Source organism: Sapajus apella, unplaced genomic scaffold (assembly GCF_009761245.1).
Source record: "Sapajus apella isolate SASKATOON/1434 unplaced genomic scaffold, GSC_monkey_1.0 scaffold271, whole genome shotgun sequence".
Lineage (NCBI taxonomy): Eukaryota > Metazoa > Chordata > Mammalia > Primates > Cebidae > Sapajus > Sapajus apella.
Window position 1 is genome coordinate 138,832 of NW_022437211.1, and position 26,109 is coordinate 164,940.

General features: G+C 41.5%; 1 pseudogene; it reads left to right on the forward strand.

The window, feature by feature from the left end:
- Positions 1-10,246: 10,246 nt before the first annotated feature.
- Positions 10,247-10,688, forward strand: LOC116545457 (annotated as a pseudogene).
- The last annotated feature ends 15,421 nt before the right edge of the window (positions 10,689-26,109 follow it).

Below are 26,109 nucleotides of genomic sequence, written 5' to 3' on the forward strand. Positions count from 1 at the left end.
AGAGGTTCTCCATGAGGGCTCTGCCTCTGTAGCAAACTTCTGCCTGGACATCCAGGCATTTCCATACATCCTCTGAAATCTAGGCAGAGATTCCTAAATCTCAACTCTTCACTTCTGCGCACCCTCACGTCTAACACCCTGTGGAAGCTGCCAGAGTTTGGGGCTTGCACCCTCTGAAGTCATGGCTTTAGCTGTATCTTGGTCCTTTTTAGCCATGGCTGGGACACAGGGCACCAAATCCCAAGGCTGCACAAAGCAGCAAGGCCCTGGTGTCCTGTGTCCTGGGCCTTCGGTTCTGTGATGGGAGGAGCTGCTGTGAAAACTTCTGATGTGTCCTGGAGACATTTTTCGCATTGTCTTGGCAATTAACATTTTGTTCCTCGTTACTTATGAAATTTCTGCAGCCACCTTGAATTTCTCCTCAGAAAATTGATTTTTCTTTTCTATCACATTGTTGGGCTGCAAATTTTTGGAACATTTATGCTCTGCTTCCCTTTTAAATATAAGTTTCAATTCCAAACCATATCTTTGTGAATACAAAAAAACTGAATGTTTTTAACAGCAGTAAAGTCACCTCTTGAATGCTTTGGTGCTTAAACATTTATTCCACCAGGTACCCTAAATCATTTATCTCAAGTTCAAAGTTCCACAGATCTCTAGGGAAGGGGAAAATGCCTCTGGTCTCTTTGCTAAAACATATCAAGGGTCACCTTCATTACAGTTCCCAACAAGTTCCTCATCTCCATCTGAGACCATCTTAGCCTGGACTTCATTATCCATTTCACTATCACCATTTTGGTCAAAACTATTCAACAAGTCTCTAGGAAGCTCCAAACTTTCCCACATCTTCTCATCTTCTTCTGAGCCCTCCAAACTGTTCCAAACTCTGCCTTTGGCCAAGTTCCAGTCTCTTCCACATTTTCAGGTATCTTTATAGCAGTGTTCCACTTCCGGTACCAATTAACTGTATTAGTCCACTTTCACACTACTATAAAGAACCACCTGAGACTAGATGATTCATGAAGAAAAGAGGTTTAGTTGACTCACAGTTATACATGCTTAACAGGAAGCATGACTGTGAGGCTTCAAGAAACTTACAATTATCGTGGAAGGTGAAAGGGAGGCAAATACCTTCTTCACATGATGGCAGGAGAGAGAGAAAATGAGGGGGAAAGCACTACGCATTTCTAAACAACTAGATCTCATGAGAACTCATTCACTATCATGAGAACAGCAAAGCGGTAAGTCCAGCCCCATGATTCAATCACCTCCCACCTGGCCTCTCCTCTGACACATGGGGATTACAATTTGACATTATATTTGGGTAGGGACATAGAGCCAAACCATATCATCAAGTATCTATTTCCTGAAATGATTAACTGATTAAGGATGTCTGAGGCCACAGTTGAGCAAGACAGGAAATATTTCCTATCCCCCAACCAGCTCAAAGGGCTGGATATTTAGTCTTTGGAGTTTGGCATTATAGGCAAAAAATCTGAAAGGGCTATTTAAAGAGGTGTCCCTGAGACACAGGAAATGCTGCTTAGGTGCACCTAGGTAGCAGAGAGAAGAGAGGTGAGGGGATGCATTGCCTCTATTTCTTCATTCACTATTTCCACTGAAGGGAAGTTCAGATTTTCCCTCTGAAGGTTCAAGTCGAAGTCTGCGGAAGTTAATTGACAATAGACAGAGTAATAGGGGAAAAAGGCATACAATCTTATTAACACGCATAAGCACAGTGAAATAGCAGGAAAATTACTACCCAATAACCTAATGGGAAGAGATGGAAAATGTAGGCATTCTTTTCAGGTACAGTAAGTGATTATTAGAGAGAATGAATGGACCCAGGAGACAGAAATTAACTTGTAGAATGTGAATGAGACTGAGAGACAGACTAAAATGAAATTAAACAAATAATCACACAAATGAGAATATATATATATGACAAATGTACTGTGGAATTGGTTCGTCAAGAGTTTTTAACAAATGAACTTGATCAAGACTTGTGGAAGAAGGAGGAAGAAGAGAATCAAGGTTTCTTTGAGAGAATGAACATCTAGATGAAATCTGAAGAAAGCAGAGATATTAACTAGTCCTCTGAAACTTTCATGGGGAAGAGACACAAAGGGAGGAAGAGTGTTCCAGGCAGAGGAAACAGTGTGAGTAAAGAGCCTTTGGGGTTGGGAGAATGAGAAATGATCATGGAATGTTAATGAAACTGAAAGGCCAGTGTGGCCAGAATCTAGAGAGCAGGGTATGTACAGGTGTGCACAGGCTGTCATTCTAACGCCTCCAGGACTGGTGACTGTGTCACTGGCAGAGATCCTTGTATCATCACAGTGACCATCAACAGAGAAACAGAAAGGAGGCAAACTCAGCTGTGTAGTCAAGTGGGGCAAGAACCAGGAAATTCAGACTTTCTCTGTTAATATAACGTAAGAATGTGGAAGTCGCATCCACATAAAAGGATCTTCTGTAGTTTGAGGTGTAGTTCTCTGTCACAGCACTGAAGATTCAACCATTGTCATCAATGCCTAGAGAAGGTGCAGTTTGATCCTCTGATGCCCTTAGCATCTTAGGCAGGACTGGGTTAGAGGAGGGCCCTGGCACTGTCACTCTTTTGATAACTGCCATTCACATAGAAAATGGAATTCAAGACAAAATGAGCATCTCTAAGAAGACACCAAGCGGAAACTTTCCTCCCAGTTCATTCCTGTCATTCCTCAAAATGAATCAGAAAGACCTGTGGAGGACAGAGGTACTCGCTGCAAAAGGTACTTTCCTGCAAAACCTCTAGCATCCCACACCCCCACTCCAACAAATTCCAGGCCCTAAAGTCAGGCTTCCTCAACACATATCAAGTCCAAGATACTTGTATAGCTCAGTGCACATGAGATTTCAGAATACAAATATATAAATACAAATATTATATATATGGATGAAATTAGTTATAAAATCTAAGTCCCCATTTACTGTTTGCTTTGATTGTACTGGAGGGATTCATCTTTCTTTTTTTCAAGTTCTTCTAGATTTATTGCTTTTCCAGGCAGCAAACTCTCCCCTCCATTCCTTATCTTGATCTTGGAGTTACCCTTTTATCTTTTCAGGTTTCCTTCTCATACTTTCAGGTCACAGTTGCCCTCTCTCCAAGCCTTCATGTCCTCAAAGAGGCAACATCCTTTTCTTTCCTTTTTTGAGACGGAGTTTCGCTCTTGTTACCCAGGCTGGAGTGCAATGGCGCGATCTCGGCTCACTGCAACCTCCACCTCCTGGGTTCAGGCAATTCTCCTGCCTCAGCCTCCTGAGTAGCTGGGATTACAGGCATGCACCACCATGCCCAGCTATTTTTTGTAGTTTTAGTAGAGACGGGGTTTCACCATGTTGACCAGGATGGTCTCAATCTCTTGACCTCGTGATCCACCCGCCTCGGCCTCCCAAAGTGCTGGGATTACAGGCGTGAGCCACTGCACCCGGCCGAGGCAACATACTTTTCTATCCAGGCTCCAGTTCCCATTCAGTGAGTTTTAATAAAACATTTAAAGACCTGTAATCCCACACTTTGGGAGGACGAGGCGGGTGGATCATGAAGTCAGGAGATTGAGACCATCCTGGTCAACATGGTGAAGCCCTGTCTGTACTAAAAATACAAAAATCAGCTGAGCCTAGTGCTGTGTGCCTGTGATCCCAGCCACTCAGGAGGCTGAGGCAGGAAAATTGCTTGAATCAGGGAGTCAGAGGTTGCAGTGAGCCAAGATCATGCCGCTGCACTCCAGCCTGGCGACAGAGTAAGACTTAGAAAAACACGCGTGCGCACGTGCGCACAGACACACACACAAACACACACACACTTAACATTACATTTTAGAGAAATCTGGAATTATTTTAGAGCAATCTGGAATAATTCTTTGACTAACCTACTATGATCTAGGCTCACTCTTTTGTATTGGATCCCTAATCTCTCACTCGTGTTTTGGGGACTGAGAAGGCCTGGAGCAAAAATGAGTAGCTACCTGCAATTCTACTGTCAACTTTGAATCTGTTTCAGTAAAAGCTCTGACAAACACGTTCTCACTAAAATACAAATGACTGATGTAATTTTAATATAACTTCTCTCACAGTTACTTGTATGCACATTTCATCTATTCAAATAAGATCTTATATTTATGTAGGAATTATATATTTCACTAACTCGGTCACGCAAAACTGACTTATATCAACACCATCTCAAAAATGAGAAAATTAGGGCACAAAGAAGCTGCATAGGACTCCTGCTTCCAGCCAAAACAGAGTCACAGGGTCCAGGTTTACCCTCCTACAAAAAACAACTAAAACAATGGACAAATGCATGAAGCAATGGTTTTTGGGGATACTGGTCATTGGGTGACAAAAGGTAGTGATCTCTGAGACACAAGAAATACACAGGGTAAATCCTATGATTGCCCCAGCTTACTGTCTGGAGAGAGTTTCCAGGCTACAGGGCAGGGATGAGGAAACCTGGTACAGTCCAGTGGTCTCTGTGACTTAAGGAAATCAAGTTGTGTGACAGAGAATGCCGGAGGGAAGAAAGATGAAAACAGAGATAATTCTGGAGGTCAGCAGAGGAGCCCCTCAGAGTTTTCAGCTAAGACTGACCATGGCATGTGTGTGTTGACACTACTGGAGACCAAGGAAAAACCTGCAAGGATCAGAGGGAGCAATCTCTAAAGCTCACACGGGCCAGGAATCATTCCTATTCTCACCAGCCAGACTGAAAATCCTCATCACTGATGGGCCACTGGGCCTTGCCTCCGTAAAAGGGAAAAATTAGCTCCAAGCTAAGCATGGCTACCTCCTGTCCAACAAAGCTTAAAGGAAATTCCTGAAACGATCAAACTGTTCCCAATTAATTTGACCATGTCCCAGAACAACTTGAGATGATAAATACATATAAATAAATACAATGAAAGCTAGCATGCAACAAGGTAAAATTCTCAATATATAGAATTTAATTTAAAAAATTACCAAACATGCAAAGAAGCAGGAGCATGATGAGGAAAAGAGGGAAAAAAAAAATCTATAGATGGAAATCAACCCAGAACTTGACACAAATGACAAAATTCGTAGGCAAGAACATAAAAACTATTATAAAAACCATATTTCATATATTTAAAATACCAAAAGAAGCATTCAACATGTTAAGTACAGACATGAAAGATATATAAAAGACTCAAATCAAACTTCTAGAGACGGAAGCTGCAATGTCTGGGATGGAAAATCACTGGATGGGAGTAACAGCAGATTAGACATTATAGAAGAAAAGGCTGATGAATTTGAAGATATATCAATACAAATGATCCAAAATGAAACACATCGAAAAAATGATGAGAAAAAATAAACAAAGGATCAGTGAGTTCCTGGAAAATGTCAAGTGGCCTAATATCAGTGCAATTAAGGGTCTCCCAAGGAGATCGGGGGACAAAGTAGGAGAAAAAAATTGAAGTAGCAGTAGCCAAAAGTTTTTCAAGTGTGTTGAAAATTGTAAATCAACAAACCCAGAATCTCGATATACCCCAAGTATAAAATATATGAAAAAAGATACCAACTATCACATAATAAAGTAGCTAAAAAGCAAATCAAAACAAAAATTAAAATAGGGACAAAGTAAAAATCTTAAAAGCAGCCAGAGACCAAGAAAAAAAAAGGGAAATATAGAGGAATAAAGATACGAATTATTGCAGATTTCTCATCAACGCAAGCCAGAAGGAAGAGGAGCAACATCCTTAAAGTATTGAAAAGGGGGGGGGCGGAAGTCTATCAAGAAGAATTCTATAACCAGCAAAAACACCTTTCAAAAATAAAGATAGCTTTTTCAAATGTACAAATGCTGAAGGAATTAACCACCAGCATACTTTCACTATTAAAACAATCTTAAAGGAAGTCCTTTAGCAAAGCAAAGTGGTATCAAAGGGAGATCTTGATGTATATAAAGGAATGAAACAGTCCCAGTAATGCTAATTATGTGAGCAAGTACAAAGATGACTTGCCCAAAGTCAGAAAGCGGTAGAACTGGGACTCGAGTGCAGGGCTTTTGACACCAAGGTCAATCTTAACCCACCACACTGTGCAGCTGCATGTAACGCTGCCATTAATTTAAATTAACAAGCGCTGATTACATTCTTATTCTATAGAAAGTTGGTACAAGATTGGTAGTGTTGAGGGGAATCTAAGAGTAAGTGAAGTACATGCTCTGCTCTTAAAGGGCTTATCTTCTATATGGAGAATCAGAGATAAAAAGAAAAGAGAAGTTTAGGGAAGAGTGTGGGAAGCTCTGAATATGCCCCGAGAGTGCAACTTCACCTTCAAAATTGCAAATTAGAATGCTAATGAGTGAGTCCACTTTCAAATCAAGAGCAGGGCCATTTCATCCATTAAGGATTACAGGTCCAAGAGCCCAAGGCCTGTGATGGTCTTAAAAGAGTACTTATTGATAATAAAAGATGAGTCTGGTATTAGAAGATTTAAAGAAAAACACAACACCCATTCTTTCACTCAGCAAACATTTATTGCCATGAGCTGTAAAGAATGTTGAGAATGTAAAAACTGAAACAAGCCATAGTATTCTTATGATTAGTGGTATCAAGTACCAACAAAGTGGAGTGGGCCACATGGCAGCTGGTTAGCTCAGAGGAGGGCTAGATCACTGAGGGTCAGCATTCCTGGAAGGCCCTGTGAGCTGGAGCTTAAGAAGGATAGGCTAGAACAGGCAGTGAAGCCCAATGAACTGGTCCAGAAGGTTCTGAGCACAGGTGTGGAAGCAGCAATGTGCATAGGAGGTTGGTAGAAGTGAAGAGAGGAAGCCTAGTCTGCCTGTTGAAGAAGGAAAGAAAAGAGATTAAGTTGGATGAGTACACTAGGGAGAAGTTTTTAATTTAAAGATTGACAGGGGGCTCAGGCTATTAATAGGGGAAGAAAAGACAAGATAACTGGTAAATTCTAGAATCAAATCGAACATTACATATTCATTAATAACTTGCTTCAACTAACTATAACCAGTTATTAGACAATGTATAATCTACACAGTAAGCAATATATTTTTTATTCTGCAGAGGGCAAACAGGGAGTCTAAGGAAATTAGATTGGCAGATAAAGTGTAAATTGGCAATCCAGTAATCAGAAACTGTTCCAATGACTTGACTCCATGTTGAGCTACAGACCTGAGATATTATACATTCAGATGGGCCAGGGTAGCTATATGACCTTTGATCCATCACGTGTCTTCTATGTGTCTCAGCGTCTTCATCTGAAAAACAGAGTTGTTGTAAACATGTCCTGAAAAAAAACGGATGTGAAAACACTTTGAAAACATACTTCCTAAACAACTATTTGTAATTATTGTGTAGTAATGAGGACTAAGAGACATGATTCCACACCCATTCATCATTTTTTATGCTGAATAAGTTTGAAGAGTATATGCTTGATAAAAAGAAGGCAAACAGGATGACCATTTTCTTTCTGTTATTCTATAACCATTGCTGTCGAACCTGTTTTTCTCTTTGCCAATTTATTTATTGATCTTTCCTTTGCTACAGTGTCTCTTCTTGCTTGTCCATCTATACAAGATTATAAAATGTACCTCAAATACAAATCTAACAAATGAAAGTGTTGAAGTGTGTAGTATGAACATTTATTTAACTATTTGTTTATTCACACTAATTGTTCAATTAAAATATTCCAGAAATTATGCAAATAAGAAAAAATCTACATCCTTAAGGAGTTCACAGTAGGTGGATCACATAGTCATGTAAATCAACAACACTATCACAAAAGAAAGTCAAAAGGACTTTGGAAGAGGGTGCTCCGAGATGCTCTAACAGAAATCAGATTGTCTGGCTGGGAGGCAGGGCTGGGCTGAGGAAGCTTCCAATGTCAGGGACCACTGGAGCAATCTAGTAAGTAAATCATGCTTTGTATAGAGGGAATGGGATAGCTAAAAGAATCAAGACATGACAAACCACAACATATCCAGGAAACTGCAATTAGATTGGTAATTTCAGTGCATCAGTTCTAAGGGAGTAGCGATGAGTAATAATACAAGAGGATGGACATCAGCCAGGTCAGGAGCTGCTGTGCAGAGCAGTATGCACAATCAGGAAAAATAAAAGTGCAGCAATGAATGAATAGATTGCACAATAAGGTGGTGAGGTCTTATCTATGATACGTGAGAAAGATTCCGGGTGTGGATGTGTTTATAGCCATTCCATTATAATACATTAAGTAGCCTTTTATCCTATTTGCATTGTGTGGTCCTTTTACTTCTCTTACTGGCCATCCCTACTGAATGTCTTTTGACAATTTCAATGTCAATTGCCTTTGTAATGAGAGTAGGATGGAGAGGAAGTTCAATTAACTTTGAATGTGTTACTCTAATAAGCATGTGAACAAGTGAAATAGCTCTACCACTGGTCATCCAAATGAATCATGTGAGGGGTAGACCAAACAGAATAATGTACATGATGCACTTTGTGAGCAACAGTGTCCAACAGTGCTGGTTGTTATTATTATGTATGTTTTGCGTCTATCTGCTTTCAACGGAGAAATGATAACAGGCAGCATTTTCAATCCACTTAATGCTCAAAGGACGATTACCAATAAATCTGGCAGCACCATGTAGGGAAGCAGGACATTCACTAAAAAATCAGAAGCATTGATTTGTGAACAGCTCTAGAATGGAATGCTGTAAATAGTCATGAGTTTGGTGTAGCGGCAGAGCAGAGACAAAGAGAGAGCTTGCAAGTTAGCATCTTACCCAAGCCTTGGCGCCCATCAATAATTACTCAGAGAGTGGAAAAACTGGTTTGTTGAAGTTTGGAGTTCATCAGTTATGCTCTGTTTCTCCAGTGATCCCTTCCCTCAGGGGACCTGGCAGTGCTTTGCAGGCAGGCTCGTTACTGACAACCCTGCTTCTGCTGGGCTGGCAAGATGAGAAGTCATCATCAAACACACCATCAGATAGCAGGCAGTCTTCCCCAGGCCACTTGGAGAAATCAGGTCCATTCAACAGTCAGTAAACATTTACAGAGTCAACATATGTTTGACACATAGTAAGTACTCAATAAATGATAGCCTCAGATATTATAGCTCAATATCTAGAATGTGATAGGTATACCATGACTGTTTATCATGGAAGGGATCTAGAAATAGTTACCATGTCCCTGGGCCAAAACTTCTGCCACTCCATATTCTTTCTACACCCTTCCAGGCCCTGCTAGGTTCCTTCTAGCAGATAGTGCTGACTGATCACCAACTCTGTTCTTTTGCAGGGCACACTACCCTGTGGGCACAGATAGATTACATTTCCCAGCCTTCCTTGGAGTTAGGTGTTGTCACATGACTAAATTCTAGCCAATAGGATATAAACAGAACTGATGAGAGCCAGTTCTAGTCCTGGCTCTTAAAACCCCTAACATAGTTTACATTTCCTGTAGTGATATGGTAAGGTTCTGCAAGACCAACTCTTTCATATAGAACACCTATCAAATCTGGACATAAGACAAAAAGCAATAACTCTTCACTTTGCCTCCAGCCAACTCAAGAACAATTTCCTAAAGCAGCTCTGAAAATTACAAAAGAAATAGTGCATGGATTCCAGCCCCAGTAGGCTTCTGGGCTTGGTGTTTCTTTAATTTCATGTAAATTTCTCTAAATATTCCTTAAAAGTGAATAAAATTTTATTTTGCTTTAAAAAAAATAGAGAAGAATATACTCTTTGCTTGTATCCAGAATATTTAAAGAACCCTTACAACTGAATAGTAAGACAAACAACCCTATTTTTCAAATGGGCAAAATATTTGAATAGGCACGTCACAGAAGAAAATATACAAATAGCCAATAAACCTGTGAAAAGATGCTCACCTTACCAGTTAGGACCATGCAAATGATAAATAAGATTCTACTACACATCCACTGAAATGGCTAAAATTAACAACACTGACAATTCCAAGCATTGACAAAATTTGGAACAACTAGAACTCCCACTAATTGCTGGTGACAGTGCAAGATGGTTCCACAATTTTGGTGAACAGTAGAGCAGTATCTTATGAAGTGAAACATACACTTGCCATATGACCCAGTAATCTCACGGGACATGTTAAAATATATGTATATAAAAGGGCATATATACAAATAATAGCACCGTTATTCATAATAGCTAATAACTGGGGCTTATCTAAACATAAAAACCCAGTGATAAACAAGTGATTGTGTTCCTTTCCAACTCGGACCCGACAGAATGGCTCCTGCTGAAGGGTGCTGAGAAGGAAAAGGGCGTTCTGCCATCAACGAGGTGGTGACCCGAGAATACGCCAGCAACATTCACAAGCGCATCCATGGAGTGGACTTCAAGAAGCGTGCCCCTCAGGCACTCAAAGAGGTTCGGAAATTTGCTCTGAAGGAGATGGGAACTCCAGATGTGCACATTGATACCAGGCTCAACAAAGCGGTGTGGGCCAAAGGAATAAGGAATGTCCCATACAGAATCCGTGTACAGTTGTCCAGAAAACGTAATGAGGATGAACTTTCACTAAATAAGCTCTATACTTTGCTTACCTATGTACCTGTTACCACTTTCAAAAATCTACAGACAGTCAATGTGGATGAGAACTAATCGCTGATCATCAAATACATCAAATAAGCTTATAAAATTGCAAAAAGAAAAAAAACAAATGATTGTGTATCCATACAATGAAATGCTACACAGCAATAAAATTCAATGAAGAACTAATATAATAATCAACATGGATTACGCTGAACAAAGGAAACATAACACAATATAATACATCTTGTGTTCCACTCACATGACATTAGAGAACAGGCAAAATTCATTTGTATTGACAGAAAGTTGCCTGGGGTTAGGGGTTTGTAAGAGGGGATCAGATGTAAAAGGGCTACAGGAAATTTTTAGGATGTTAGAAAGTCTGCATTTTTATGTTCATGGTGGTTATACAACTCTACACAATTAGCAAAAGTTCATCAAACTGTACTATTAAAATGGTTGAATTTAATTTTAAAAAACCCTCACACAAACCTGTCTCTCCTACTCATCTGCTGGCTGGTTTTGGTGCCCAGAGAGACCGTGAAAATCATGTTTTAATGATGGTGGTGCTCCTATTCCCTGGGTCTTTTAATGACTGTGTGGGGCAGACTCTCCCCAACATTGCTGACAAAGGAACCCCACACTGGATTGGCATATTGCTGAGAAATAAATGGTTAGAGTTTTGTGCTCCTGAAATTTGGGGGGTTACAGAAGCAATGATTTCCTTAACTAATACATGTGTGTCCAAAGTAAAACACACAATCAAGACCGCCTACTTTGTCCTTGCTCAACTCACATTATTTAACTAGAGAAAAATCAGTGATAACATAAATGTCCAAATTAAGAGAACAATTAGGTAAATTATGGCATGTCCATGCTATATAATATTTATTATATAACCACTTACATAATAATTATTGGAACTCTCTATCCTGCAAACACACTCACAATGTGAAATGAAAAAAGCAAAATCCAGAATTCTATCTATGCTATTGTATTAGGATGCCCAGACACCTCAAACTGTGTTCATGCAAGTCTTTAAACATTTAGGCCTGGCATATGTTTGCATGTGGTACTGAGGAACCTACTGAATACAAATTCATTAAAAGAAGAGAATGAAGTATCATAAGCTCAGCTTAGGAACAGAATCAGCCAAAAAAGAAATAGGTGATCCTAAAAAGACTGTTAACCATTTATTTGCTCTCCCTCAAACCGTGGACTCATAGATGCTCAAAGGAGTTTGGACTGCAATGAAAAGCCCGTAAAAACCACAAGCATGGCTCCATTAAAATCTCCACGTTTGCACTGCTTGATAGCCCATGTCCCTGACTCTAACACAGTGGACTTGCTGACGGAGTGCAGCAAGCTAACCAAGAGTAGAACCAGCCTTCGCGGGCTGCTGAAAGAAAAAATGGAAGAGGCCATCACACCGGGGAGGAGGAACCCAGCAGCTTTGGAGGTTTCTGCAGCAGCACCAGCAACTGAAGACATTCCGAAGGGGAGATGCTTAAAAGGAGAGGGAAATTGGAGATGACACATGATCGCCGGGAGATTAGTTCCTGAGAATTCAAGAACTAGTTAGGAAGGATGTGAGGAGGACTGGAATTTCTGCAGAATGAGTAGGGCTAGAATCAGAGAAATACTGTCTGATTACTGATAGTGTGACCTGACAACCACTGTACCCCCAGGCTGGCCTAGCCTGCAAACGCATAAAACCTGTCTGTGCGTGTTTTGTGTGCATGAGTTCTTTTCATTATGTGTTTGAAAAATATAAACAAACATATAAAGTGTAAAACAGAACATATAAAAATTAAAACAGGCCAGGTGCAGTAGTTCATGCCTGTAATCCCAGCACTTTGTGAGGCCAAGACTGGAGGACTGCTTGAAGCCAGGAGCTCAAGACCAGCCTGCATAACGTAATGAGACCTCATCTCTGCAAAAGATCCAAAAATTAGCTGGGATGGGGGTAACAGCCTGTAGTCCCAGATACTTGGGAAACTGAGGCAGGAGGCTCATTTGAGCCCAGGAGGTGGAGGCTGCAGTGAGCTGTGATTGCACCCTTGCACTCCAGCTTGGGCGATAGAGCAAAACCCTGTCTTGAAAAAAAAAAATTAACATTATAAGATGGTAGGATTATAGATGAATTTTTCTTTTGTTTTGATTTCTGCACGTTATCATTGTTTTTTGCAGCTCACCGTAGCATCAACCTCCAGGGCTCAAGCGATCCTCCCAAGTAGCTGGGACCATAGAGGTGACCACCACACCCAGCTACTTTTTTAAGTTTTTTTAATAGAGACAGTGTCTCACCGTGTTATCCAGACTGGTTTCGAACTTCTGTACTCGAGGGATCCTCCCGCCTCTGCCTCCCAGGATTACAGGCGTGAGCCACTGTGCCCAGCTTCATTGTTTTGATAGAACTGAATGTGATACAGAATTCAACCCTCCAGTTATTCGTTCCATAATTACTGAATAATGCATTCCTTCTGTTCTCTTAGCATAGGCATTACAAGAACAGGAAGAATAAGACATTGGGATCTCTTATATTCTACAATAAATATAGATCTATTATAAAAAAATATTTTGGGGTTCAACAAAGGTTGATTTTTATGTTTTTGTATCCTGTATATCATCTCAATAGCAATTTACCATTCTCCTGGAGTTTGATTATGACCCTTTTCATAGAAATAAATCTGAGGCAGCAAATAAAGGAAACGTTCCCTTGGCCAGCAGGGACACTGTGAGTAAGCAAAGGTTAGAATTTATTACATGTCATTTCCAGTGTTTCTTGACGCCCTGGCTCACTGGTGATTTACCTGGGTGAACAACTAACATGAATCTCTTCACTTAGAGGGAAGGAAAAGTTCTCACAATCTCTAGAGATGCCATGTGTTTATAGCCAATCCTATTTAGTGAAGTCTCAGAAAATAATTCCCTGACCATTCATTCATTCATTGGGCATTTATTCACTTATTCATCCAACCCATATATCTGGGCCTGACATCCTGTTAGATGCTGGGGTTAAACAGCTCCGCAAAGGAAATGTTCTGAGGAAACATACAGAAATAATTAGGCATCCAAAGTAATTCACGTGTGTTGTGGAATACAGTTGAGAGAGACATTAACTTTCTCTGGTCTGCCTTCCACAAGGTTCACCAGTTTTCTAGGCCACACTATGTGTCCTTATTGCCCATCCCTGACTGCTTGGATGATCTATGTATTTAAGGTCGTTTTATGTCAGCATCCATTCCCAGGTATCAGTGGTTTATATTATTTACTAACAAAGTCTCCAAAATATAGTACTTAAAAAAATTGAAACTTCTTTCTTACACACATAATGATATCGCCATGAGCAGGGAAGTTGGTAGGCAGCCCTACTCCATGAAGTCATACAGGACTTATGTCTTTGCACCTTCCTGTTGCACCATCCCCTTTAGTACCAACCTTGGTTTTTAATTTTAATTTTAATTTTATTATTTTTAAATTTTTTATTGCATTTTATTTTGGAGTACATGTGAAGAACATGCAGGATTGTTGCATAGGTACATACATGGCAATGTAGTTTGCTGCCTTCCTCCCCATCACCTATATCTGGCATTTCTCCCCATGTTATCCCTCCCCAACTCCCCACCCCCCACTGTCCCTCCCCTAGTTTCCTCCAACAGACCCCAGTGTGTGATGCTTCCCTCCCTGTGTCCATGCGTTCACATTGTTCAACACCCACCTATGAGTGAGAACATGCAGCGTTTGATTTTCTGTTCTTGTGTCAGTTTGCTGAGAATGATGGTTTCCAGGTTGATCCATGTCCCTACAAAGGACAGGAACTCATCGTTTTTGATGGCTGCATAGTATTCCATCGTGCATATGTGCCACATTTTCCCTGTCCAGTCTATCATTGATGGGCATTTGGGTTGGTTTCAGGTCTTTGCTACTGTAAACAGTGCTGCAATGAACATTCATGTGCATGTGTCCTGATAATAGAATGATTTATAATCCTTTGGATATATACCCAGTCATGGGATTGCTGGGTCAAATGGAATTTCTATTTCTAGATCCTTGAGGAATCCACACTGTCTTCCATAATGGTTGAACTGATTTATACTCCCATTAACAGTATAAAAGTGTTCCTATTTCTCCACATCTTCAGCATCTGTTGTCTCCAGATTTTTTAAGGATCACCATTCTAACTGCCGTGAGATGGTATCTCAATGTAGTTTTGATTTGCATTTCTCTGATGACCAGTGATGATGAGCATTTTTTCATATGTTTGTTGCCCTCATATATGTCTTCTTTTGAAAAGCGTCTGTTCATACCCTTCACCCACTTTTGAATGGGCTTGTTTTTTTCTTGTAAATCTGTTTTAGTTCTTTGTAGATTCTGGATATTAGCCCTTTGTCAGATGGGTAGATTGCAAACATTTTTTTACAATTAAAATTGCTTTTGTTATAAGAATTTATTGTTCTTTCCCAAACAATGTCCACTTTTTCCAATACAAGTACACTAAAATTATGTATTAGAAAAGAACAGTGGAGGCAGGCACAGTGGCATGCACTTGTAACCCCAGCTACCTGAGAGGCTAAGGCAGGAGGATAACTTGGGCCCCGGAGTTCAAGGCTGCGGTGAGTTATGATCATGCCATGGTACTCTAGCCTGGACAACAGAGTGAGATCCCTATCTCTTAAAAAAATGGAAAAGAACAGTGGAAAGATATTAAATTTGTTTGTTTTCTCTCAAAATAAGGAGGTAAGAACAATAGATTATTTTTGGTCTTAAAGGTGGCTTAGAGTCTGCGATGGTTCATTTTTTGTGTCAATTTGGAGGATGTTAATGGATGAGATTAACCTTTAAAACTTGGAGGTTGTTTATGGATGAGATTAACATTGAAATTCATGAACTTTTGAGTAAGCATATTGCCCACCATAATGTGGATGAGCCTCATCCAATCAGCCCAATAGAACACAAAGGCTGACCTCCCAGAGCAAGCAGGAATTCTCCAGCATACTGCCTTCCAGCTCCATCTGCGCCACTGGCTCTCCTGGATGTCCACCTTGTCAGCCTCTCTGCAGATTTTGGACTTGCCAGTCTATAATCACATGAGCAATTCCTTATAATCATCTCTTTCTGTATGTATATATTCACATCTTATTGGCTCTGCTTCTCTGGAGAAGGTTGACTAATAACAAACCCAATGCTACTCTGTTTAACAACATGTTATTTAACACAGAATCATTGGATCAAAATCCTTTTCTTATTGGTAAGGAATACAAACATAAATCCAACATTGTTCTAGACCTGGAGAAACTGAGATCAAGTGGGATTAAATGGTATTGGGATAAATCTGGTGTTTCCTTTTCACCTCCTTAAAATTTGGCAGGTCCAAGGGGATTGTATTGCATGAGACAAATAGTGTTAATTCCATCACCTTATAAATTTTCCTAGACAGTTGATTCTACCCATTGATGTGTTGACTGTAATTCTTTGCTCTTGGGCACACATTTTTTTTTTTTTCTTTTAGAGACGAGGTTTTACCATGTTGGCCAGGCTGGTCTCAAACTCCTGACCTCAGGTGATCTGCCCACCTCGGCCTCCCAAAGTTCTGGGATTACAGGCGTGGGCCACCGCACCCAGCCTGGGCACACATTTTGAATTCCAGAAAAGCAAGACCCAAATATATTAGGGTCAAGTCTCAACAGGAGCCTGAGTCTTGGGGTTATCACCTCTTGCCACCCTAGCTCTATTCCATTCTGGATAATTTCCTTACGATCTCCTTGTCCACAGAGACTTCACTTGAGACTCAGGACTCATATTGAGGCGGCCTAAGTCATAAAATGTTTTCAATCACTGTTTATATTTCAACACATACAGTGTTTATTACACGCCAGGCATGGTCATATGCACTTTTATAGAATTCATTCGTCACTCATAAGAACCCTATGAGCTGTGTTCTATTATTAGCATCCATAACATAATAGAAATTATATTTAATCTCTAAATGAGTAATATAGAGATTTAAAGCAATTTAAAGAGATTTAAAAAGCCAATTTTAGGCAGCTGACCTCATAGCAGCACTAAGATTTGAATCCAGGCAGTCTGGCTCCAAATTCAGTTATAACCACAATACTCTGATGTCTTTCTGCTTGCTTTAAGGAAAACAAGAAAATACCCCTGGACTATCTGCCTCTGGCCCAGGAAATGTTCAGCACTGACTTCTTACATTAATTGTTATTTAAAATATTACCAAAGATGAGGATGCTGGTGGTGGCATCCTTCTCGGTTCCCACCTGGCTCCCTACCCCCTGAAGACCTCTAAGCCCCCTACTAGACCCAACTGGTCCCCACCTGGAGGTTTAGTTCATCTTGATTCAGAGATGGCTTGATCCCCAAGAAGAGTGTTAGGAACTATAGGGTTAAAGCTCATTGACCTGGAATCAAGCCAACTTACTGCTAGCTCTGCTTAGATGTACTTTGTTTACGGAGTATTTCCTTAGGTTATTTTCCTTATGTATGCATTTATTCATTTATTGAGATGGAGTTGCACGGTGTTGCACAGGCTGGCTTTGAACTACTAGGCTCAAGCAACCTTCCTACGTCAGCCACCCATGTAGCTGGGATTACAGGCATTTGCTACTGTGCCCATCTTCCTTATTTCAAATACAACGCCTGTGCTACAACATTGGTAACCGGGTGCCTGCTTTGTTCCCCTGTGTCAATTTCCTCCCTTGACTCCTGGCTTCAAACTCTGCTTTCTGTCTTGCTCTTCCCAATTCCAGAGATGAAAGTCCTGGCCCTGAACTGCAGTCTGGCTAGGTTCCTGCTTCCAGCCCTCTCTAATGCCACCTGCTCTCCTGGTAGGCTTTTTAGAGGCTCTGCACTGCCCACGTGCCTGGTTATTTACCTGCTGCATCTCCCTGGACATCCTTGTGTTACCTACTACTGGAGTCCGTTTCAACCTGGTAGAATGATCAGGTTTGGAGGTTTTAGCCTGCTCTTGGTTTATCCATCGCCAATGCCAAAAGAACCCTGGTTCTGACCCTAAACCCAATCCTAATCCAGTTGAAGGCAGGGAGTTGGAATGGAGGAGATGGCAGTCAAGCAGAAAGCTGCAGGTGGGAACACTGAGTGATTAGTTATGATCTTAGCAAGCCTGGATGGCACAGAGAAGCTGTAATAGCATTTTTAAAACGTATTTGATCTTTGTCCTGAGTTCCTGCCACAGAGCTCCTAAAATGCTTTGAATCTCCTGAGGGATAGGATTGTCTCTGTTATTTATAATGAGCCCTGTTAGATCACACTGAAGCTTACGTTAACAAGGTAACTTAAGGTGGGGTCCCTAGATAGCTTCAGAACAGGATGGTCACTAAAAAGACCAAGTGATTGGAGGGTTGGAGCTTTCAGCCCCACCCTCTGACCTCTAGGAAATGGGATTATAGAGACTGAGCTCTATCAACTCTTGAACAACAGATTCAGAGAGCTACTAGGTGCTGGGAGGTGACCCGCCCAGAGAGGGCATTGAAGCTCTGTGCCATCCTCACCCCCCGCTCCCCCCGCCCACATCTCTTCCATTTGGCTGTTCCTGAGTTCTATCCTTTATAATAAGTCAGTAAATGCAAGTAAACTGTTTTGCTGAGTTCTGTGAGCTCTTCTAGCAAATTATTGAACTTGAGGAGGAAACCTTGGGAATGCTTGATTTATATAGCTGGCTGGTCAGAAGTATGGGTGGCCTGGCCTAGATGAGACTGGCATTTGAAGTGGGTGCAGTCTTTTTTTTTTTTTTTTTTGAGATGGGGTTTCACCATGTTGGCCAGGTTGGTCTTAAACTGCTGACCTCAGGTAAGCCACCCGCCTTCCCCTCCCAAAGTGCTGGGATTACAGGCATGAGCCACCACGCCCAGCCCTGTGGGTGCAGTCTTACAGGACTGAGACCTTAATCTGTGTCATGTGCACTACCTTCAGATAGCATCATAATTGAATTTTTTGGATACCTATTACAGGCAGTTAGACAGGCATGAGTTGGGCAGGAGAGGGCTCTTCCCACTCACCAGGAATGTCAGGTGACAGTTCAATGATTATCACATTGCCTCTCTAAAAGTGATAAATTGGCAGCCAGCCTCCAGAGAGAGGCCATTTCTTGATGGTCCCCACCTGTCGCACTAAAGTGTTGATTGACTGCAGACACCAGAGAGGCAACTTCCCGGACATGTGCATTAAGAGACAAAATGGTGGAGTATGACCTTCTAGAGGCAGTCCACTGGGAAAGGGAAGAAAGCCTCAGTTGGGCATGCATACAGCTTCCCAAACATACTGCATGTGCTCACTTCCCAAGCGTAAGGACAGCACTATGCATGCAGGCAACCCACCCTAAGGGTAGAATCGTGGAAAGGGGGCGCAAGATGCCAGAGTTTGCCGGCCTATAAAGTCCTAGGATCATGGTTAAATGGGGCACTTGACCTCAGGGCCCACTTGTGTCTCTTCTGAAAACACTTTCTTTTCCTGCTCTAAAGCTTTTTAATAAACGTCCACTCCTACGCTGAAACTTGCTTCAGTCTTTTTTATTTTTCTGCCTTATGCCCCTCAGTTGAATTCTTTCTTCTGAGGAGGCAAGACTTGGGGTTGCTGCAGACACTTACGAATTTGCCACCGATAGCCAGGATATCTTCCACTGGTAACATACCCAGTTGGTGTCAGAGGGTTGACTGGCATCAGAAATCATCCCAGAGAAGCTATACATGGTAAGGCCCTAAATTCCCAAGGGAGCATAGAAACAGTATTTTAGAGTTTTGGTTCAGTTCTACCGGAAGGTGCGATGTAGGAGGAGGTTATGGTTAACAAGCCACCTTCAAATCAAATGAGACCTACAGGCTCTGAGCAGTTGCTTTGCCCCTCACTGGTGTCGCAGGAGTTCTTAACCTGGGGTCCAGGTATGCCTAAGGGTCTATGTACAGGCTTTGGGAAGTTGTTTGCTTATGAGTGTTTTTTGTTCTTGAGGCAAGGCTGAGTTGCTTAGATCAGATTCTCACAGAAACTTGGGACTGACAGCTCTAGAAACTTTCCCACAGCTGTCAGCAAGGCTAAGTTAAGGAGCCAAACATTTTACACATATATAAATACGTGTATATCAGGGTTGAATGTGGACTGCAATGTATTAAATCCCTCATATTTATAGATTCAACACGATCCTTATTCACTATATATTATATAATACATTAGGATCTACATTCAACCCTGTTCTTTTTAAAGCCCACTGGCAATGTGATTCACTGGCTTCAGCATGCGATGCTGGATTGGAATGAGTTTTATCAATTTGATAGCATCATAGACTTTAAAGTTAATGAAAACAGAACGTTTGGAAAAAGACCACACCATGGGGAAATGATCAGAATGCAGAGCGGGTCGATCTAGTTTCGATGCATAAAACAAAACGTGCTGCAGAGATCTGCGGAAAGCGGCACAGGAGATAGCTGTTTTCAGGTGAGTTTCAGGTGGGCGTGGGGGCTGCCCTGGTAGACACCTTACCGAAAGAGAAGTCTTGGTCTTTTCCTAAAGAGAAACTGATTAACCTGAAACTTCAAAGAAAGAACACTCCTGACCTTGTGGTTCTTGCTGACCTAGGATAAGCAACTGACCTTATTTGAAAATTAGCCATGTAGACATGTGGGCCAAGGTGAGAGTCACAGTGTGTTAGAAACGCTGCAAGAAGTTAGAAATCTTTTTTTTTTTTTTTTTAAGTTCTTGAGACAGTCTCATTCTATCATCCACATTGGAGTGCAATGCCAAGAATATAGCTCACTGCCGCCTCAACCTTCCGGGCTTAGGCAATCCTCTCACCTCAGCCTCCCAAGTAGGTGGGACCAAAGTCCCGTACCACTACACCCAGCTAATTTTTTTTTAATTTTGTAGAGACAGGGTCTTGCCATGTTGCCCAGGCTGGTCTCAAAGTCCTGGGCTCAAGTGAGCCTCCTACTTTGGCCTCCCGAGGTGCAGGGATTACAGGCGTCAGTCACCCCACTTGGCCCAGAGAGCCTCTTTGATGGGTCACTAATTGTTGGCCATAAACACAAGTGCTTTTTGGCCCATGGAGTGTTTCAAAAGTAATTGGAGCCAACATTGGCTCTCAATTAAGGGATTTCACAAGATAATAAAGATTTCTATTTATTTTGAAAAGTCTGAAAACACAGCAACACTGGCCTCAAGTGCCCACTTGGGACCATTTGGTGACAGCTGTCCCCTTTAGAAGGTGATGAGTTTGCAGCCTATCCTGGGGCCCACTCTTTGGAGAGGTGCAGAGCTGAAAGACAGGAAAGAATTGCTGAGATATTTTTTTAAGCAGAAAAAAGGGGGTAAAGAGGAAGTACCCATGTTTACTTTGGGTCTGGCCACTGTACTCTCTGTTTTACCCAGGGAAGTGTGAAATTACATATTAGAGCCTTTGTCTACCTCATGGCACCTCATCTGGGCAGAGGGCCGAGTCCACTCCTAGCAGAAGTTCAGTAGGCTCCAGGAAAATTCCACTGGGCCCTCCATGTGTCCTTGGGGACCCTGTTCGGAATCTCCAACGCTCTTTGGCCTGCAGTTGGTTTTACTCATCAGTCCAGCATTGCACTTACCCTTCACAATCAGGACAGCTTATTTCTGGTTTTCAGCTCCTTCTCCCCAATGCCAATTCATGCTTGACTTCCATATTCACTCCCAGCTTCTAACGGACCCATGTTTTCTATTTCAACAAACAGACTCTGGTTATCTATAATGTGTCAACCACGCAAAGTGCTGGGGAATTGAAGACAAGACATGATCCTGCCAGACAGACAGCGGCATAGTGTGACTGAAATGTTTGTGGGGAAGGCAGACCATCTGATTGGGTAATGAAAATCTGTCCACCAGATGGCACTCAAGAAATTCCAGTGTAATAAAACAACTGTAGAAAAATTAAAAAGGGAAATTTGCCCTGTGGAAGAATAAATAGCACTATGACTTCCACTTCACATGTACTTTTATGTTCTATCAAGCACCTGACAGTTACACTTCCCAAACCCCTGGACTCTGGGTGTGATGTTCAGACGAGGAGGAACACAATCTTCCACGCCCCGTCTCCCTCCCCTGCAACCATCCATAATCTCCTGAAGACAGAGCACTGCAGGGTGAGACTAGGAATGAACTGGCTATTGGTGAGATGTGCTTTTGGAGGGGGGATTCCTCCATTTGAATGAAGGGCTGATTCTTATCTGAGTTCCCTCCCCACTGGCTGTCTCTGGGAAGGGAAGGGATATCTTTCTTCTCCTAGATACTGTGGTACTGCTCTCTCCCTCTCTGCTCATCTCCTCTGTAATTTGATTAGAAATATTTATTTTTTTTATGTGCAAGCTCTGTCAACTGTTTATAGCTTTTCACATTTTTTTCTGATTATAATAAGCTCGTTACAAGAAATGTAAATAGATTAAAAATTTAGAAAAAGTATAATTCCTCTATAATTCAATTCTTGGAGATAACCACTGTTAAGAGTTTGGTGTCTATTTAGAACAAGGTTTCTTCATCTAAGACGTGTTAGTATTTGGGCCCAGCAAATTCTTTGGAAAGCTGCTCTGTGGATTGCAGAATGATTAGCAGCAGCCCTGGCTCTGCCCACTAGAGGGCAGCCAGGTTGTGACAATGTATCCAGACATTGCCAAATGGTTTCATATTATGCATACTTTCAGGCAACTTGCTTTTTAACTTAAAGTTTGTTGTTGTTGTATCTTAACAAAAGATTTTGGTCATCTTTCCTTTTCAGAACATCTGGACCTACTACATTCTTCAATCAATTGTATCATGATCTATTTAACCTGGTATCTTCTACTGGTGATCATTTGGACCATTTTTAATTTTCTAACTTTTACAAATATAGCTTGGTGAAAAAAAGCATTTAAAACACAAACTGTAGCCACTTGTAAGGGAAGAGGATAGGCATATTTCATAGCAGAGGGAAAACAAGTATCTATATTGCTTCCTTTTTCTTATAAATCTTGGTTGGGAAAGGGCGTGGCAGCTCATGCCTGTAATCCTAGCACTTTGGGAGGTTGAGGCAGGTGGATCACAAAGTCAGGAGTTCAAGACCACACTGGCCACCATGGTGAAACCCCATCTCTACTAAAAATACAAAAATTAGTTGGGCATGGTGGCTCATGCCCGTAATCCCAGCCACTTGGGAGGCTGAGGTAGGAAGATTGCTTGAAGCAGGACCCGGGAGGCGGAGGTTGCAGCAAGCCGAGATAGGGCCACTACACTCCAACCTGGGCTACTGAGCCAGACTCCATCTCAAAAAAAAAAAAAAAAGCTTGAGGCCAAATTATTGGTTCCTTCCAGTAGTCTAGATCTGATCAAACCTTTAGAAATGCAAAGAAGGTCCAGGAATGGAGAGGGCTAGAAAGCAGAATTGTTCCACATACTATGAGACAAAGTAGCAAATGGAAGGAGCAGTGTTTGCCCGTTTCTGCTTGCCAGTGTAATTTTACAAAGTCCCTGGCTGTGAGGCCAGCAGCTCTCCAGAAAGATACTTTGACAGACAAAACAGGATAGAGCTCATGAGCCCCCATGCCTCTTGCCTGAGTCACTGTATTTCTTAAAAGCTAATTGACCCTAGTCCTTGCCTTTTCTTACACATGATATGGGGTGGGTCTTTTTTTTTTTTTTAGAGAAAAAAAAAGGGGGAGAACAGGATTCTTGTTCTATTGCCCAGGCTGGAATGCAATCTAAAAATAGGTAATAAAAACCTCTTTTATGCCGATAATTGATAATTGTGCTTAACAACAGAGACAGGAAGGAATAGGGGAAGAAAATAACAAACAAACAGCTAACCAATATTTCATTTAGGTCTGTGAGATACTATGCAAATGCTAAAGAGTGATTTTACTTCCAATTATGTAGTCACTTTCAGAATAGGTGTAATATGATACTGAGAAAAATGTATGTTCTGTAGACCTGGGGTGGTGAATTCTATAAATGTTCACTAAGCTTACTTATTCCAGGTCTAAATTCAGATCATAGATGTCCCTGTTAATTTTCTATCTCGTTGATCCATCGAATATTAACATTGTGGTGTCAAAATCTCCCGCTATTATCGTGCGGGAGTCCACGTCTCTTTATAAGTCATTAAGAACTTGTCTTATGTATCTGGGTGCTCCTATATTGGGTGCATATATATTTATGATCATTAACTCCTGTTGTTGCATTGATCCTTTTACCATTATGTAATGTCCTTCTTTGTTTCTTTTAGTCTTTGTTACTATTAAAGTCTATTTTGTCTGAGACAGAAGTTACAACTCCTGTTTTTTTGTTTGTTTTTGTTTGTTTGTTTTTGCTCTCCATTTGATTGGTAAATCTTCCTCCATCCCTTTGTTTTGAGTCTTTGTGTGTCTTGTGAGATGGATCTGGATACAGCATATCGATGGGTTTTGACTTTTTATTCAATTTGCCTGTCTGTGTCTTTAATTAGGGCATTGAATCCATTTAAATTTAGGATTAATATTAATATTTGAGAGTTCAATATTGTGATTTAATGCTAGCTGGTTATTTTGCCCGTTAGTTGATGTAGGTTCTTTATTATAGAGATACTCTTTACGTTTTGGAAAGTTTTTGGGATGACTGATACTGGTTGTTCCTTTCTATGTGCAGTGCTTCTTTCAGAAGCTCTTGTAAAGCAGGCCTGGTGGTGATGAAATCTCTGAGTGCTTGCTTGTTCACGAAAAAATTTATTTTTTCTTCACTTATGAAGCTTAGTTTGGCTGGATAGGAGATTCTGGGTTGAAAATTCTTTTCTTTGAGGATATTGAATATTGATCCCCACTATCTTCTAGTTTGTAGGGTTTCTGCTGAGAGGTCTGCTGTGAGTCTGATAGGCTTCCCTTTATGGGTAATCTGACCATTCTCTCTAGCTGCCCTCAGAATTTCTCCTTTATTTCAACCCTGGTGAATCTAACGATTATGTGTCTTGGAGTTGCTCTTCTTGAGGAATATCTTTGTGGTGTTCTCTGTATTACCTGGAGTTGAGTAATGTCCTGCCTTACTAGGTTAGGAAAGTTTTCCTGAATAATATCCTGAAGAATATTTTCCAGCTTGGATTCATTCTCTTCATGACATTCAGGTACACCTATCAAACGTAAATTAGTTTTTTCACATAGTCTCATATTTCTTGGAAACTTTGCTCATTCCTTTTTATTCTTTCTTCTCTAATCTTGTCTTCTCATTTCATTTCATTATGTTGGTCTTCGACCTCTGATATCCTTTCTTCTGCTTGGTCAATTCGACTGTTAAAACCTGTGCATACTTCGTGAAGTTCTCGTATTGTGTTCTTCAGTTCCATTAATTCACTTATATTCCTCTCTAAATTGTCTATTCTCATTAGCATTTCGTCAAACCTTTTTTCAAGGTTCTTAGTTTCTTTACATTGGGCTAGGACATGTTCTTTTAACTCACAAAAGCTCCTTATTATCCACCTTCTGAAGCCTAAATCTGTTAATGGAACGTACTCGTTCTCCATCAGGCCTTGTTCCATTGCTGATGAGGAACTGTGATCCCCTGTAGAGGGAGAGGCATTCTGATTTTGGGTATTCTCAGCCTTTTTACGCTGGTTTCTTCCCATTATTGTGAGTTCATCCACCTGTCCTCTTTGTGATTGCCAACTTTCAAATTAGGTCTCTGAGGGGACGTCCAACTTGTTGATTCCCAGTGCTGGAATCTGAGCAACCCACTGTGCCAGCCAAAACAGCGGCAGTAAGATTTGTGGTGCTTTTCTGCCCGGGAATCTCCGGTCTGGCTTCGTGCTTGAATCCCTTCTTCAATCAGGTAAATGGGCGACTCTGCCATCCCAGAGCTCCAAACATTGACCAAAAGGGGACCCAGTCCCGTTTACTCTGCACCGAGAACTGCCGCGCGGGGGCGCTGGCAAAACCACCATGCTGGCCACAAGAGTCGCGCTGGCAACCCGTGGGGCTCCTCCGCTGGGAATCTCCTGGTCTGTGAGCAACAAAAATTTGTCTGAAAGTGTGGCGTCCTCTCATTCTGTGCGCTTTCTCTGGGAGCTACAATCCCGAGCTGCTAGTAGTCAGCCGTCTTGGATCTCTCTCTCCGGGGTTGGTCTTAATGCGTCTACTACCTAGAACCGAATGCACTTTAGTAAACGATAATCAAATGTACTCTTGCACCCAACCTTAGATGTGAGTTTGCACATACTGAACCTCCACCACCTACCAATGGGCTGAAACACTACTGTAGAGGAGTCTACACACCGCTCAGAAAGACTGCTCCCGGGCTATGGGCCTCAATCTGTGGTCCTCAATAAGGATTGTGAATAGCCGGGCGCAGTGGCTAACGCCTGAAATCCCAGCACTTTGGGAGGCTGAGGAGAGCGAATCACAAGGTCAGGAGATCGAGACCATCCTGGCTAAGACAGTGAAACCCCATCTCTACTGATAAAAAAAGATCAGCCCGGCATGGTGTCACGTGCCTGTAGTCCCAGCTACTCATCAGGCTGAGGCAGGAGAATCGCTTGAACTCAGGAGGCAGAGGTTGCA